Source organism: Phasianus colchicus, chromosome 14, assembly GCF_987193195.1.
Source record: "Phasianus colchicus chromosome 14, bPhaCol1.hap1.1, whole genome shotgun sequence".
NCBI lineage: Eukaryota > Metazoa > Chordata > Aves > Galliformes > Phasianidae > Phasianus > Phasianus colchicus.
The window spans coordinates 4,702,686-4,716,777 of NC_143449.1; the positions used below are offsets into that span (position 1 = coordinate 4,702,686).

At 50.5% G+C, this 14,092-nt stretch overlaps 1 protein-coding gene across 5 annotated transcripts in view; it reads left to right on the top strand.

Annotated features, from left to right (window-relative positions):
- The first annotated feature begins 6,017 nt into the window (after nt 1–6,017).
- The window catches only part of STAG2 (STAG2 cohesin complex component), a 68,667-nt gene continuing 60,592 nt past the window's right edge, over nt 6,018–14,092 (top strand). For 2 of the 5 annotated variants that reach the window (XM_031602750.2, XM_090150002.1), the window contains exon 1: nt 6,020–6,239. The gene's annotated coding sequence lies outside the window, so the exon portion shown is untranslated. Of the gene's footprint in view, nt 6,240–7,796; nt 8,031–8,053; nt 8,577–14,092 lie in introns of those variants that run through there. The other 3 variants (XM_031602751.2, XM_090150001.1, XM_090150000.1) reach the window with 3 other exon arrangements.

The following is a 14,092-nucleotide window of genomic DNA, read 5'->3' on the forward strand; positions in this document are numbered from 1 at the left end:
AGATCTGTCTGGCGTTAGCAGTATTCTTCTGTGGAGGTAGATAAGTGAGCGAGTTGTTGAACTGTGTTCTTTTTTTACCTTCCACTTGGTGCAAGATTGACTCCTGCCAGCAAGAAGGCTGGGTGCCCCAGGGCAGGGTGCGACACTGTGTCTCCTGTGCTGGTTTCAACTCCTGGACCTGCTTTGAGAAGAGTGCTGGCTGCCTTCTTCATACTGCCACTGGTCTGGTGAGACTGCCCTCATTCCTCATGGAACTGAACTGTGAGTTAATACTCAACCTGCCCTCACCCTCTTTTAGTTTTGTGTTCTGTGTGATTAAGTTTTGCTGAGTGCCTAAGAAATCTGATGAGGAAGAGCTCTCCTCAGCTGTGCCTTCACACTGCTTTGGGTTGCTGACAGTACCCTCTGTCTCTGTGAGCCACTGTTGGGCAGGTTTGAGGGATGTGCTGATGCTGCTGCAGAGAAATTGCTGAGCCGTAACTGTGATATGGCTCTACGTGAGAAGACCAGTGACCTGTGATTATACATAAAAACTGAATTTCAGAAGTTTATCCTCAATTTCTTTAACCAGAACTTCATATTTTAGCAATACTGATGTCAACATTACAGGAAAATCACTAATGTTGATTCAGAGAATAACAGCTCTGTGACTGATGTAGCACAAAAACTCACTTTTTTTCTGGGGCAGGAAAGAAGACAGTACATTGCCAGTGATAAATTGCTTGGCTAAACAAAATCCTTGAGAAAATTTGGAATAAAATGCTATTAATTTTGTTGCAGGTATGTGGTACTGCCAGATAGGTGAAAGCTACTTAGTTGCCTTTGGATGATTACTAATTGTGTAACTTACTTTTGCACGGCATGATGAGATTCATCACTTAGAGCAAACAGTTATCTTCCCAATACGGGCTTTTCAAAGGTAGGTGTCAAGCTGTGCTAGTCCCTTGGAACTCCTGCATAAGAAAGTTGAGTTTCTGAATCCAGGACTGGCTTTATCTCCTTTTCCACTACCCGACCCTGATAGTGTTACATGGGAGAGCCAATGGGATCTGCTGTCCTCAGTGCTTAGTGTTCCCAAAAGGCGCTGTGGAGGGAGAAGCCTTTCAGCTGTTGCGGCTTGCAGTACTTCTGTAAGCCTGCTGAAGGAAGTTACATTCTGAAAAAGTATTTTTATCTTAACAGTTTCGAACATCTGTGCAAACTGCCAAGATGTCATGAACGAACTGTTGCATTGCTTGCTACTTGCCATGCATTGCTTCATTAAAAGAAAATCTCAATTACAGCTCAATGACGAGATCACACTGCTTTGCTTGTACCTTATGCTGTATCGGAGAGTTCAGGCAGCAAGAACACCCTTCAGCCCCACACCGGATGGGAAGGAGAGCGGGCTTTCAGGAAGAAGCCTTGAAGCTGGTTGATGATGAAAACTAAATGAAAGGAAACAGTGACAAAGATACAGGTAGAACCTTGGGAGTCTGCTAAGTCAGCCCAGAAAACCATGCAAGCTTATCTGAAGGAGTAATCTGTTCCTTAACCTTATCTGTCCTGTAGGCACCGCCCCCATTGCATGTGCTCCCACTGCAGCACTCCCCAAGCTTTGGCCTCAGCAGTCTGTGGGGAAAAGACCAAGATAAACTGATCCACTGTCAACATCCAGAAAGGGTGTTTGCCTGAAAAGACAGGAGAGAGCTGACTTGTTTATTTGATGGATCATTTTCTTCAAAGCTTACTGATGACAATTTAAAGATAAATATGTTTGACTTCACTTGTTTATCATCATTTTGTTCTGTGATTTTGGGCAGAGTTTAAGCTGCAGAACAATGCTTGTGTCCCAGTTCTACTCACCTAGCCACAAGCCAGCTGCCTTCCTCCCCTTCTCAGGTAAAGCCCGGTTCTGTGTCATCATCTCAGAGACCTATGGCTCTACAAAGCTGAGCAGCTGAGAAATGCTGTGTGCTGCATGCTCCTGGGAGCAGAACAGCCCTGTGTGTTCACAGTACCGTGGGGTCTCTGCACAGTCTTTACTGTCCCAGCTCAAGCTGCTTCCTTGCTCAGAGCTAGCTGCTGCCTTCGGGCCCACCTAGCCTCATGGCAGCCATTGTCTGCTTCTCACTCCCCTTTTTTGTTGTTGGGCAGTCTGTTGTCTCCTGCCTCTCCCTGTACCTCTTCTGCAGGTTTTGTCACTAATGCTGCTGTGGTGCCCGACCCACAAAGCACTCCCTGCCCCATGATTCCTTTGCTTGGGTGGACAGCTTGCTTCTGTCCCCTGGAGCCTCCTAGTTTGGGAACAGGAGTAGATCCTGCCCTGCTGGCGTGGTAATGCTTGCTGTCACATCTGTAAGACTGAAGTCATGCCTGCAGTGAAAGCAGCTCCTCTTAACTAGGAGAAGGGCTTTTCATTATTTCCTCCCAATATTTAGCTTGGCTCTTACACAGTTTAATGATGAAAGCTTTAAAAAGTGGCTATAGGGTTATTATCTCAAGAGAATGAGACCTAGCAGCAAGAACCCCCTCACCTCAAATATGGGAATGAGAGCAGGGCCCTGGCAAGCGAGTGGCACAGGCAGACAGCTGAGGGAAGAAATGGCAGGATGGCACTTGTGCCTTGCTAGAGTTTTAATTCATTTCTAGAATCGAGTGAAGCAAAGTTGAAAGTGACAAATCTATGAGCTGTGACTCCACACGACTGTGGGTCTGAGAGCATGTTGGGCAGAAATGGAATCTGAGAAAATTCAGAGCTGAGTGGGATGGAAAGGATCGGTGAAAAACAGGAGCAAAAAGGGTGATTTATGTAAACCACAAAAGGAAGAAGTTATTCACAGAACAGGGAAAGGCCTAAGGAGCTACTGATGTGAAATCTCTCTCCTGTGAGTTAGGGGAAAGTAACCCATTTTTTGGTCTTTATTTTAGTTTCTTATGTAATAGCTCATCTCCAAAAGGTTTCAGAGCAGATTTCCCTGGAGTGACTGAGTCAGTTTCAGAAACTGGAGAAAGAAAATTGGATTGGGAAGACTGCTTTTTGTCTCTGTCCCCAGCAAGACAGATAAAAATATGGCTGTAGCTTATTTAATACAGGTGATCAAGGTCACCACCTCTCCTTGGAATTAATCCAGTGCACCAGTTCTGTTGTGGTTTTTCTTTTTCCTCCTCTTTTTGTTCCAACTCTTATAAGTTTATCTTTAGAAAAGATAAAAGGAACGGTCAAGGGATGTGCTTTTTATTTATTTATTTTTAAAAATAGAGAAGAGGAAACAGAATTGCAGAGCAATTTCCTATTCTGTTGCTCTCAAAGAAAAGGGAGCAACATGAGCATGAGTCTCCTGTCTGGAGGAATGAATCAGCCATCTGGCAGCTTGAGGGTGTTCCGATCTGCTGGTGGAGCTCTGGCCATTAATCAGACACGGAACTAGTTCAGTATCTGCCCCCTCCTAGCACTGTTTCTTAAATGGGTGACTGATCAAGAGCTCTCTTTGGATCAAGTGTTGTAACAATCCCTGTTGTAAAAGTCATTGTTAAATCGTCACTGAATTGGGCTCACTACCCGTAATGGTGGACTTTGAAGTCTTAAGGGTGACTGTTGTAAGAAAGGTGATGTTGTCCCATAAAGTGCTTTCTCCTCCCATCTTTCTCACAGCTCTTCTGTCAGATACAAACCCTTTCTAGTGAGGTGAGAGCTGTAAAATGTCTCTATTTCCTTATGCTTGGATAACGGATTTTGGAATTGTTATTTTATTGGAGAATATGCTGGAATGCTGAAGTTCTACTTAGACCCTTCAGGATGGTCTTTGATTCCTTCACAAGTTTTGAAAGTGGGTCAAAACACATCTGGAACTGTCTTTAGAAAAGAGAGAATACGTACGTAGCAAGAAGGGCTTTTCATCACATCTCCCCTGTTGCTGTAGGTGTTGGAAGGCTCGGGCTCAGGAGAATGATTTTGGTTTTGGGGAAAAAAAGCAGAACGTGGGCTCTTTGTGGAGCCTTTTTTGTCTTTTGTCTTCCACAACAAATGTTGTGGTTCAGAACTTGTTCCACTATTCTGTCTCCCGTATTCCTATACACAGCTTGACATTGTTTTGGTTGCTTTTCAGGTGTGTGTCACGTAAACTGTTTTCTGTTTATTATATTATCTCAGCGTGGTTCTGCTGGACGAATTCTTCCTGGGTGCAGGTGGGTGAAGAAAAACCCGATCTTCTGTCCTCTGGAACAGAGCAGGCACGTTCTGGGCCTTGAGGAGCTCCTGCACCTCCAGTTGTGCTGACAGAATTGTTTGTGTGGTTGTACTCTAAATAGCATCTGAGAAATGATCTGGTTAGCAGAAGGAAGAAAAAAAAAAAAAAGAAACCAATCTCTCTGGAAAGAAATGGCCCATCCCACCTCTCCGATGATGCAAGTTTTGCTTACGCAGTGTCTGCAGATGAATGGAGCAACTGGGAGGGAGTGGAAATCCTCCTGGTCTGTGTGCCCAGTGATTGGCGTTGTGCTGCTGCACCTGGAGTCGGGTCTCTGGAGAGCTTCCACGAGCTGTTGCCACAAGTGCACAAAACCAACTGTCAGATGAGTCGGGACGTGCAGAAGTGTTATGAATCTGAGCTTTTAAGGTCTGAGTCAGCTTTTGTACCTGCCACAGCGCTGTCAGCACTTGTGCAAGCATTCCTTCAAAGCCACGCCCCAAGAATAATGTCACGTTTTCATTGTTAAACACAATTACCTAAAAAAATCTCAGCTATGAGGTCAAGCATGTCAAACTGCAGCGTTTGCTCAACGCACCGCATACCTGACGTGTGTCTGAGCGCTTGGGTTTTCCATGCAGCTGACTGAGGCCGCCTGGAGCGCCCAGTGCTTCTCCAGCTCTTAGCAGTACAAGTTATAATCTTTACGAAACGTTGGGTTTTAGTGTGAGTAGCCACTGCTGAAACTGCGCAGGCAAAGCACTGGCTTTGGGAGCGTGCTGTTTATTCTCATGGAGGAGTCTGGCAGCTGTCAGAAGCTGCCGTGGTGTGGGGACAACACAAATAGGTTCAGCTCCTTTTGATCTTTTTCCATGTGTAATTTAATACCTTGTGTAAAATATATATATATATATGCACACTATGATTAAGTTTGGAGCATATGCTTTTATTTGTATTTTTATTTTTTTCAACAGTGCTTTATTCACAATTTCAACACGTGCCTACGAGCTCCACAGTGGCAGCTCACACTGCAGATAACAGCCGCTGTCACCGCAGCCGAACCTGGAGCACTGGCTTACGACTTGGCGCTCGGGATTCTCACGTTCCCTACAAGGGGACCTTTCTCCTAACTTTCTTCACTCACGGTTTCTTCCCAACCTTTCCTGCAGAAGTAACGCGGTGAGCACACAGCGCGAGCACCGTGCTTGGCGTTGCACAAGACAGGAAAAGAATCAGGACTTGTTTTCATTTCCAGATATGCAATCAAGGTCAAATGTGAGTCCTTGGAGATGAAACACACACACACAAAAAGAAAAAAACCGCACGTTTTTACAGGTAAGCTCCAAGTCCTGGGAGCCCACCGGCGGGGGTGGAACCACGAGCTGGCGAGCAGCGCGCCCGGCACTGCGCAGGGCAGGGAAAATAAACCGAAACAACAGAAACAAACGGAACGGAGTTGAGAGATGACAGCAGCACGTGGACGCGCCGTGCCGCCCGCGCGTGCGGAGCGCTCCGAGGGGCGGCGGGCGGCGCCTGAGAAGAACTGCGCGGAGCGCACCCGGCCCCGGGGCAGCGCCGGCCGTCCCGCAGGCCTTCCTCCCCGCCCTTCGGTCACCCGATCCCGCCCCGCGCACGAAGCCGGCAGCCGCGCCTCCCCCCGCGGCTCGGCCCCGCCCGGCGCTCTCCTCGGCGCGGCGCCGGGGCTCCGCGGCCGGACGAGTCGGGGCGCGGGGCGCGCATGCGCAGCGCCTTGTTTACCCCGCGCGGCGCCGCTCGCCGCGGCCGGCCGGCAGATGTCGCCCCACGCCCAGGAGAGCGGGCCGCGCCCGGCGGCCGCCAGGTGGCGCCTGCGGCCTCCATTCGCTCGCGAGCCGCCGAGCCGCGAACACCCCAAACAATCCCCGGCGCCGCCGCCAAATTAAATAACCTGCCCGCTCCCCGCCGGGCCCAGACCCCCCCGCCGGCACGTCTCCGGGCCGGGCCGGGCGCGCGAGCGGCGGCCGAGCCGGGAACGGAGGAGCACGGCGCCGCGCCCGGGCCTCCTCGCCGCCTGCGCCGACGCTGGGCAAGGTAAGTTAGAAAATGGCGGCGAAGCTTCTGGAAGTTTGGAGGGGGGACGCGGGAGCGGGGCGCGCGGCGGCGGAGCGGGGCCGGGCCGGGGCGCGGCGGGCCGCGGGGCTTCGGCGCGGCCAAGATGGAGGACGGCGGGGCCGAGCCGCGGAAACGCTCCGGGCCCCGCGCCGCGGCAGCCGCCCCCCCCCACCCCCCACCCCCCCGGCACGCTCGGAGGGAGGGGGCACGAGAGCGGCCAGGAGCGGAGGGCCCCGAAGGCGGCCTCCAGCACGGGGCGCGCGCGGGGCCCGGCTCCTCCGCCCCGGGGTGGGCCGCGGGCAGGCCGGGCCCGGCGCTCGGCGAGCTAAAATGGAGAACCTCCTTCTCCTCCTCCCCCTTCCCCCGAGCCGAGCGGCGGCTGCCGGCAAGATGGAGGACCCGGGCATTGTGTGCGCGCCGCCGGGCGGGGAGGGCACGGCCGGAGCGGAGGAGGGCGGCGGGAAACGGAGCGGCGGCCGCTGGGGGCCCAGCCGGGCCGCGCGGGGACATCGCGGCCCGCGCCCGCCCGCAGCCCGGCGCGACGCGCTCCTTCCTCGGCCCCTTCCGCTCGGAGCGGGGCCGGCGGAGCGCCCCGAAGGCCCGCGCCGTGCTTCTCCCCCGCCCCGACGACGCCCGGCTGCAGCCGCGCCGCCCCGCTCCGCGCGGCCGGGCCTTTGTGGGACCCCGCGGCCCCTCGGGGCGGCCGCCGCATCGCGCGGAGCCGGGCGGGTCGGCGCGGCGCTGGCGGCGGTCATTGCACTGACGGACTGCGTGTGCGGAGCGGGCCGGGCCGCGTGCGGCGGGGTGCGGGCAGAGCCTGAGCGGCTGTGATGGGGGCAGGGGGGGGAGGAGGAGGAGGAGGAGGAGGAGGAAGGTCCGCAGCCGTGCCGGGGGCTTTTGGCGCCACTTTTGTTCGGGGCGCTCCGCCCTGCGCGGCCGAGCTGCCGCCCTGCTCGTGTTCTGAACGTGGGCTCACGGCCGGGATAAAACAAAATAAAATAAAGCCCCGGTCCAACTCCGGCTGCCGACGCGGTGCGGAGCTCGGCGCGGCCGGGAGCTCGGGGCTTCCCAGTGTATTACTGCGTTTGCGGCTGGTTGGTTTCTCCCCCGGCTCCGCTCCCCGCGGGCTCCCGGAGCCCCGCTCGCCCTTCCGCTGCCCGCGCTGCCGGCCCGCTCTCAGCGCCTTCCCTCCGACGCCGGGCCGTGTGGAAGCGCTGCCCCTCCCGCCGCCGCCCGCCCGCTTCCCCCCGCCCCCCCTCCCGGGGCCCATCGGGCCGGGGCCGCGCGGCGCCGGGCGGGACTCGGGTTACCGAAGTGCGTCACGCGCGGCCCCGCCGGGCCTGCTCCGCCGCCGGGCGCCTCCGCGCCCCGCCCGCCCCGCGCCCGCCGCTCATTGGCCGGCAGCGGGCGGGAGGCGGCCGCTTCCTCCCGTCGCCCGGCGAGCTCCGGCCCGCGGCCCGGGAGCCGGGCGGGTTCGCGGGGCCGGGAGGTGAGGGGACGCCGCCGGGAGCGCCGGCTTCGAAGCCCCGCGCGGCCGCCTCGGTGCTGCCTGCGGCGGCGTCGAACCCCGTTTCAAAGGAGCCGAGCGGTGCTGCGGCACGGCGGCCTCCCGGCGCCGGGTCCCGGCGGCTCCCCGCCGCTTCTGGGCGCTTCCCGCCCGGCTCTTCCCCGTTTCCGTGCCCCCTCCCATAGAGCCGTCCTTCCGCCCCTTTCTGCTGTTCCTGGGGCGCGGATCCGCCAGAACGCCCGCGTGTGGGTCGGTTACCGCAGGTACACGAATACCGCGGCGATAGTGCGAGGCGGGCCTTCGTCTCCACCTTCCTGGTGCCGCCTGCTCGCCCCCAGCGCTCCCTGCACGGGTGAACCTCTGACGATGGCAGCAGGGCCCCGCTGCCCTGCGTCCTTTGAGCGGCCAGGGAGGGAAATCTGGGAAGTTGGGGCTGTCGCGGTGAGTTTACCGTTGGGTAAACAAACAGGAAACAACGCTGCGGCTGGGGAGATATGTACGTTTCGCTGTGGAACTTCACTAGGATCAGATACCTCCCATGTTGCCTACCTGAGCCAAAGTCGTGTCTATGGTTTTCTTCCTCTCATTTACATTTTCAGGAAGTCGGAGCCGAGTACAGCCGATGAGGGCTGTGAGGGCCAGCTGGTCCCCTGCCGCAGCACTCTGGCTCAAGTTGTGGATGGCTCTTTGGCTCACCAGGTCTCCGTAGTTTGCAGCTGAAAGCAGAGCTCACCGGTGCCACCAAAGGGGTTCATAGCACTCAGAGTTCAATGCATAGAATATATTTGGGATCTTTGTAACTATGAAAGGTTGGTAGCTTCATAACTTATTAAAATAGTTAGCTCAAAACTCGTTATTTGCTTAAAGAGCATTCAATTTTTAAAATAGGAATATTAAACTAGCTGGTCATTAACTCAAATTCCATAAATATGTAGCATTCCTGGTTAACATCCTAATGTATTTAAAGATACAGATGAATAGGATGAAGTCATTCCCACTTGGAAGCCATGTGGGTAACACTGATACATGACCTCCTTATTCTGTTTGAGCCCAGTCTGTGAACGGCGTCAGTGTTTTTAGGTTTTGTGTATTAAACAAAGCAATGTGGACAGGTTCTCTTGAATGTTACATGGTACTGCAGTTGCCTATAGAAGACAGCTGCAGGCTACAGACCACTTGAAAGTGAGTGCTCTCGGTGGTGGAAGGAAGTACAGGAGTGTTAGTTAAATCATGGAATGACTTTAGCATCGGAGTGCTGTGAACCTTTTTATTAGGTTGTTCTTTGCCATTTGCAGTTCAAATTTAGAACGATTGGAGTGTCCCCATTTGTCATTCTCATCTGTAGTGGTATTGCCTCAGTTTGTTGCTGCAGGCAAATCTAGGAGAGGTTTGGTTTTCTGGAATTTGTGTGCCGTGTGTTTTGCAGAGGCCCCCTCAGCACTGCAGTTGCTTGTTTTTGTCAAGTGAATCCCAGAAGTAAGCAAGTGTTGGTGCTGGTTACTTTGGCCTCTTGGTTGTGTCCTTACAATCCTGTGTTTTGTTGAAGGATCTGAAGTTTTGAGCTCGGTGTGATCTCTGCCAACAGTGTGACCATTTCTTCTCCAAGTAATTTAAAACCCTCAGCAGGTGCTGTAGGTGAATTTCCAACGTGGTACTGTCTGGTTTTGGGTGAGGAATCAAGGGAACAGATTGGGTAAGGGATGCCTTATAGATTGTGCCTCTGTCAGCTGGATGCTGTTCTTCGTCTCCTTCAGTAGTTGTCCTTTAATGGAAGGAAGTGGTTGATAGCAGCCAACAGCGTAACACCTTCAGACTATTAAGTTCTGGTCGTTTTCTTGGTATCAAGAAACATGTCCGCATTATGAAAACTTCAGCTTTCTTATATGAGGATCAGTGACAAAGAAGGGACAGAATGAAGCAATAACCAGTCCTTGGGAAATGGGTGTGTGGGCAAGTGGGGCTTTGGACTGGGCAACAGGAAGCTTGAGCACAATGAATCCATGGTAGAGTGGAAAGGACTGTTCCACACACATCCCAAAAACTTACATGTGACACGCAGTCCTAGTGCGTTGGCTTAGATTCAGAGCAGTCCAACATTTAAGGTCACTTCTACTTCTAAAGTCAAATGGGAAGTGAAAATGGGAATTCTTGATGGTCTCAAACCATTCTGTCACCAACCTTAATGGTCCCCTTCTGTCCTGTCCTGGCTGTGTGCTGGTGGAACCTAGACAAGTCCTAGGATTCCTTCTGCCAGGAGGAGCTCACCGCGTGCCCAGTTCTGGGCTGTAATGCTGCCAGCGCTGGGCTCCCGGATCAGGTCTGGGAGCCCAGGTGGCTGCAAGGCACTGCGGGCAGCTGAGGGCCCTGCCTTCCATAGCTCCATGGAGCACGGCTCCACCGCAGCATGGTGGGGAAGCCGTGCGGGCAGGGCAGCCTGAAGGGCAGGGATGCTGATGTTTTATCCTGGTGTGGTATGTTCAGAAGGGAGACTTTTTGGTAGCCTTTGCTGTGTTATGTCTGCATAGCTGAAGATCTTGTTTTAGTTTTTTTTTTTTTAATAAAGGTTCTTTCCACCATTCAGCTCTTTCACCATTCTGTCAGTGGTTTTTGCATCTAAAGATTAGTCCGGGGCCATCAGTTGGCTTTTTATATTTGGAAAAAAAATAACTGTTTCCAACAGGTCTGATATCTGCAGTTTAAGTATGAGCCTTGAAATGTAATGTGACTCTTAATAAGGTCTGATATCTATTTGTGTTGTACAGTCAGAACTTCTGGGAGCTGGAGATTCAGAATGTGAATTCATACATAATTTGTTTGGAATTTGTTTTGAGTTCAGTTTTCTCATGTTGTGGTTCACGAGATCTGATCAAGTTGGATCTTTTAGACATTAAATACGAAGTTAGAGAAGCTCCTGAACAAGGCCCTCGTTCAGATGCAGATGAATTTAGTGCTGATGCTGGCTTGTTTGTGTTGGGAAACTTGAGGGACCGTTACCTGAACAGTCAAACATTTTCTTAGGTATCAGTGCAAAAAACTGCCATCCTTTCACGTTCATTCAGTTTGATGGCCAGGACCAAGCCCTAAATCTAGTGGGTTATACCACTGCTGTGTTTCACAGTGTGCTGTCTTTTTAGTATTTGTTTATTTCCAGCTTTGCGCTATTAAGGAAACCACAGATGAGCAAGGTACTGGGTGGAAAAGAAGGCACAGTGAGGAGGTTCCCTTCCTTCATCTCACTGAGTGCCTGGACCAAACAGAGCTGAGGAGGTCTGGCACCTGGCTTTGGAGAAGGGGATGTGGAAAAACATGTTCCTGGAGGGCTCTTAGGTAGCCCTTTGTATTTCAGTCTTTTGAGTCTTCACTGGCTGCAGTCATTTGGAGGAGCACAGTCTGCTTTTGAACTAATTTATTCCAGTGTGAGTAGAAATAAGGTGTGCGTGGACCCACATTTGTATGCTGTTACTTCATCTTATTGCAGCGTCAGACGGAAATTAAAAGTTAGCTGCCTTGCATCTGCTGCGTAGCCGTGGATGTACTTTACTGTTGTTTGCTCTGTTGTGTTCTGTGCTTGTTTTGTTTTGTTTTTGCTGTTGGTTGCTATAACTTTCACTGAGGGAAGAAGTATTTTTTGTAAAAGAGCATAAAAGCATGACTGGAAGAATGTGTAGATGTGAGAAGACTGGCATACGCTGGAGGACTGACTGGTCTGTGATTGAGAAGTTACAGTGCCACTCAAAGCCAAGTGTCTGGAGAGGAGAGCATGCCTGGCTTTTTGGTGGGCTGGTACCTGCTTTCTTTTCTCCAGCCTCATAGATTATTGGTGATGCACCTACATTGCCTCATACATCTCACTTCGCATTTATTTCAGTAAATATTACTTGCTGGATTAGAGGAGAGGAGCAGGAGTGCTCAGGTTCAGTGGAAGGAGGTTTGGTTTTTACAGCACATTTCCGTGCAGCTTCTGAAGATGGAGGCATTCCTGTATTTGTTCCCTTTGCCTTAGGGTTGATGTGGCAAGCAAACTGTCACACACTTGCCCGTGACTCCTACATTTTGGGAAAAAAGTCTCAACTGCTGGATTTTACCATGTAGTGTGTGGCTGCACTGTGCAGGACAGCTCTTGCTACCTGTGCAGCTTCTGCTGCTATGGTGCCTTGGCTTCCTCTGGGGCACACGCGGGGCACCGTGTGCTTTCTGCAAGAGGTGCTCGTGTGGTAGTCAGGCAGCAAAGAGGACTTAATACAGCTGTTTTCTTGCTGTTCAATACACACCGCTGGCCTCAAAAGACATGAATATTTTTTGAGGTAATGTTGCACTTCTTGGCCATGCCTGAATTGCCTTTTTTACGTAACGTAGAATGTCAGCATAAGTTTTATGAGAGTGCTTTCCTTGCAGCACCTCGGGTGGGGAAAAAAGACTTTTGTTTTTTTTTTGCAAATAAAGATGAGCTGTTGAAAAAGAGACTTTCCTGTTTTTAATGCAATTATTTGTAATTCCTTCGGGTAAAAATCTCAGGTGGCCCTGTAACATAGATGAACACTGGGAATTTAGACCGTATTAAGTCTTAGTAAGCAGGTAATTTGCAAGTAATATAATTGGCTGGCTTTATTTGTGAGAATGGAGTATGAGGATAGTTTGTACGGGGTGATTTGAGGGGGACTATTCGATCTCTGTATTTCTGCTACTTTTATTCTCTTACTGTGGGCAGTTGATTTTGTAGTTAAACAGAGGTAATAAAAACCACTTTGAGTAATAAATGTCAGAAATGCAGTTTTGTAATTAATGTAGCATGCATTTGAGATCTCTAGTTTTTAATTTGAGTGTGATTTTAGATGACGTGAGTCCTGTAATGGGATATTTTGGATGGTTATGGATGCAGTAGCCAAATAATTCAATTTGTTTGAGTAATAAGACACTACGTCCTGACCACTGGCAGTTTCACGTGTGATCTTCCTAGAAGCAGGGGACTGATACATTCCAGTGTTTTTTTCCAAGGGAGAAAACTGGGGATATTTGCTAAAAACTTTTTAAAATGAGGATGAGAAGTGACTGCAGTCTAAATATGGCCTCGCTCTGCTTGTGGCAGACAAATGGGAAGTCAGAAGGATACAGACTTAACTGCTTTCATTTAAATTACCTTGAAAAAGAAGGAACGTGATCTTCGTAATTTAAGAATAGCAGCAAAAGTAATTTTTGAATTTCATTATTTTCAACTATTTTGGTACTTCAACTTTATTCTTACAGGAGAGTTCTGGTTTGGCACGCTGCCATGTGCTGTTCTATTTTTATTGTTGCTCTAGGTGCCTTTTGGAAAACTGTATCCCAAGCTGTTCCTGTAACTGCAGGCGGAACGAAGCTTTGGCGCTGCGATGCGGGGCAGGGCTGTGGTCAGGTTGGGGGATCTCACTGGAGGGGTTTGCCCTGCCATGTTCTGACTGCATCAGAAGTAGAGTTTCTGCAGTCACCCTTGCAATTTATTATGCTGTTCTCGTTTGGGAGGACTGAAGTTGTCTTACAGCACTGGCAAAATTAATTCCCTGCCTGTATCCCACTGTAAAATTGGGAAGTAGAAGTAGTCCTTGATGATGGAGGCTTGGGAAGCTACAGACCTGTTTTAGATCTAATTATGCTCTGTGCTCTTTATTGGTAATTACTGTGGGAATAAGAGAGAAGTACCTTTTGGTGCCCATTCTCCTCTTCCCTTTGGTCACACCTTCTGTCTTTATTTTTCTTATTATCCAGCCTCAAGCTTCACTTTGTATCTGGCCCTGCCAATAAACCTGCCTTTCCTGGGCGACTTATCCAGTCACTGAAGTGTTACTCATGCCCCAATCAAACAATTTTATAGTACTGTTTCTTCAGTTCTCATATTTAAGCAGCGATATTTTTATTCATTCTCATCAGTATTATTTCTAGGAATCTGCAGTTCATTGGAAACTATGGTAACCAGGAGGCAAAGCTGCACCATAGCTTTGTCACCTCTGCGGTGTGGCTCTGCTGTTGGTGGCCTAAGAAGTGATTGGGCAAAAAAGGTGAAACTGGTTTTTGCACAGTTGATTTGCCAGGCATGGTAATAGTTTATTAAAGCACATGCTTCAGTGATGGAGGGCAGTTTATTTTTTTCTTACCTATTATGTGCTTACATATTATGGCTCACATTCACCTTCACTACGGCATGTTGAAGCCACTCTTGTTTTATTAATTGGGCTTCCTTTCAGTGTCAATAAGGCATATTTTATAAACCAGTGTGTTTATTGCAGTATTTGTTTAATTTTCAAAACATTTATCAATTAAAATATGTTGCTGATGTAGCCACGTGCCTGTG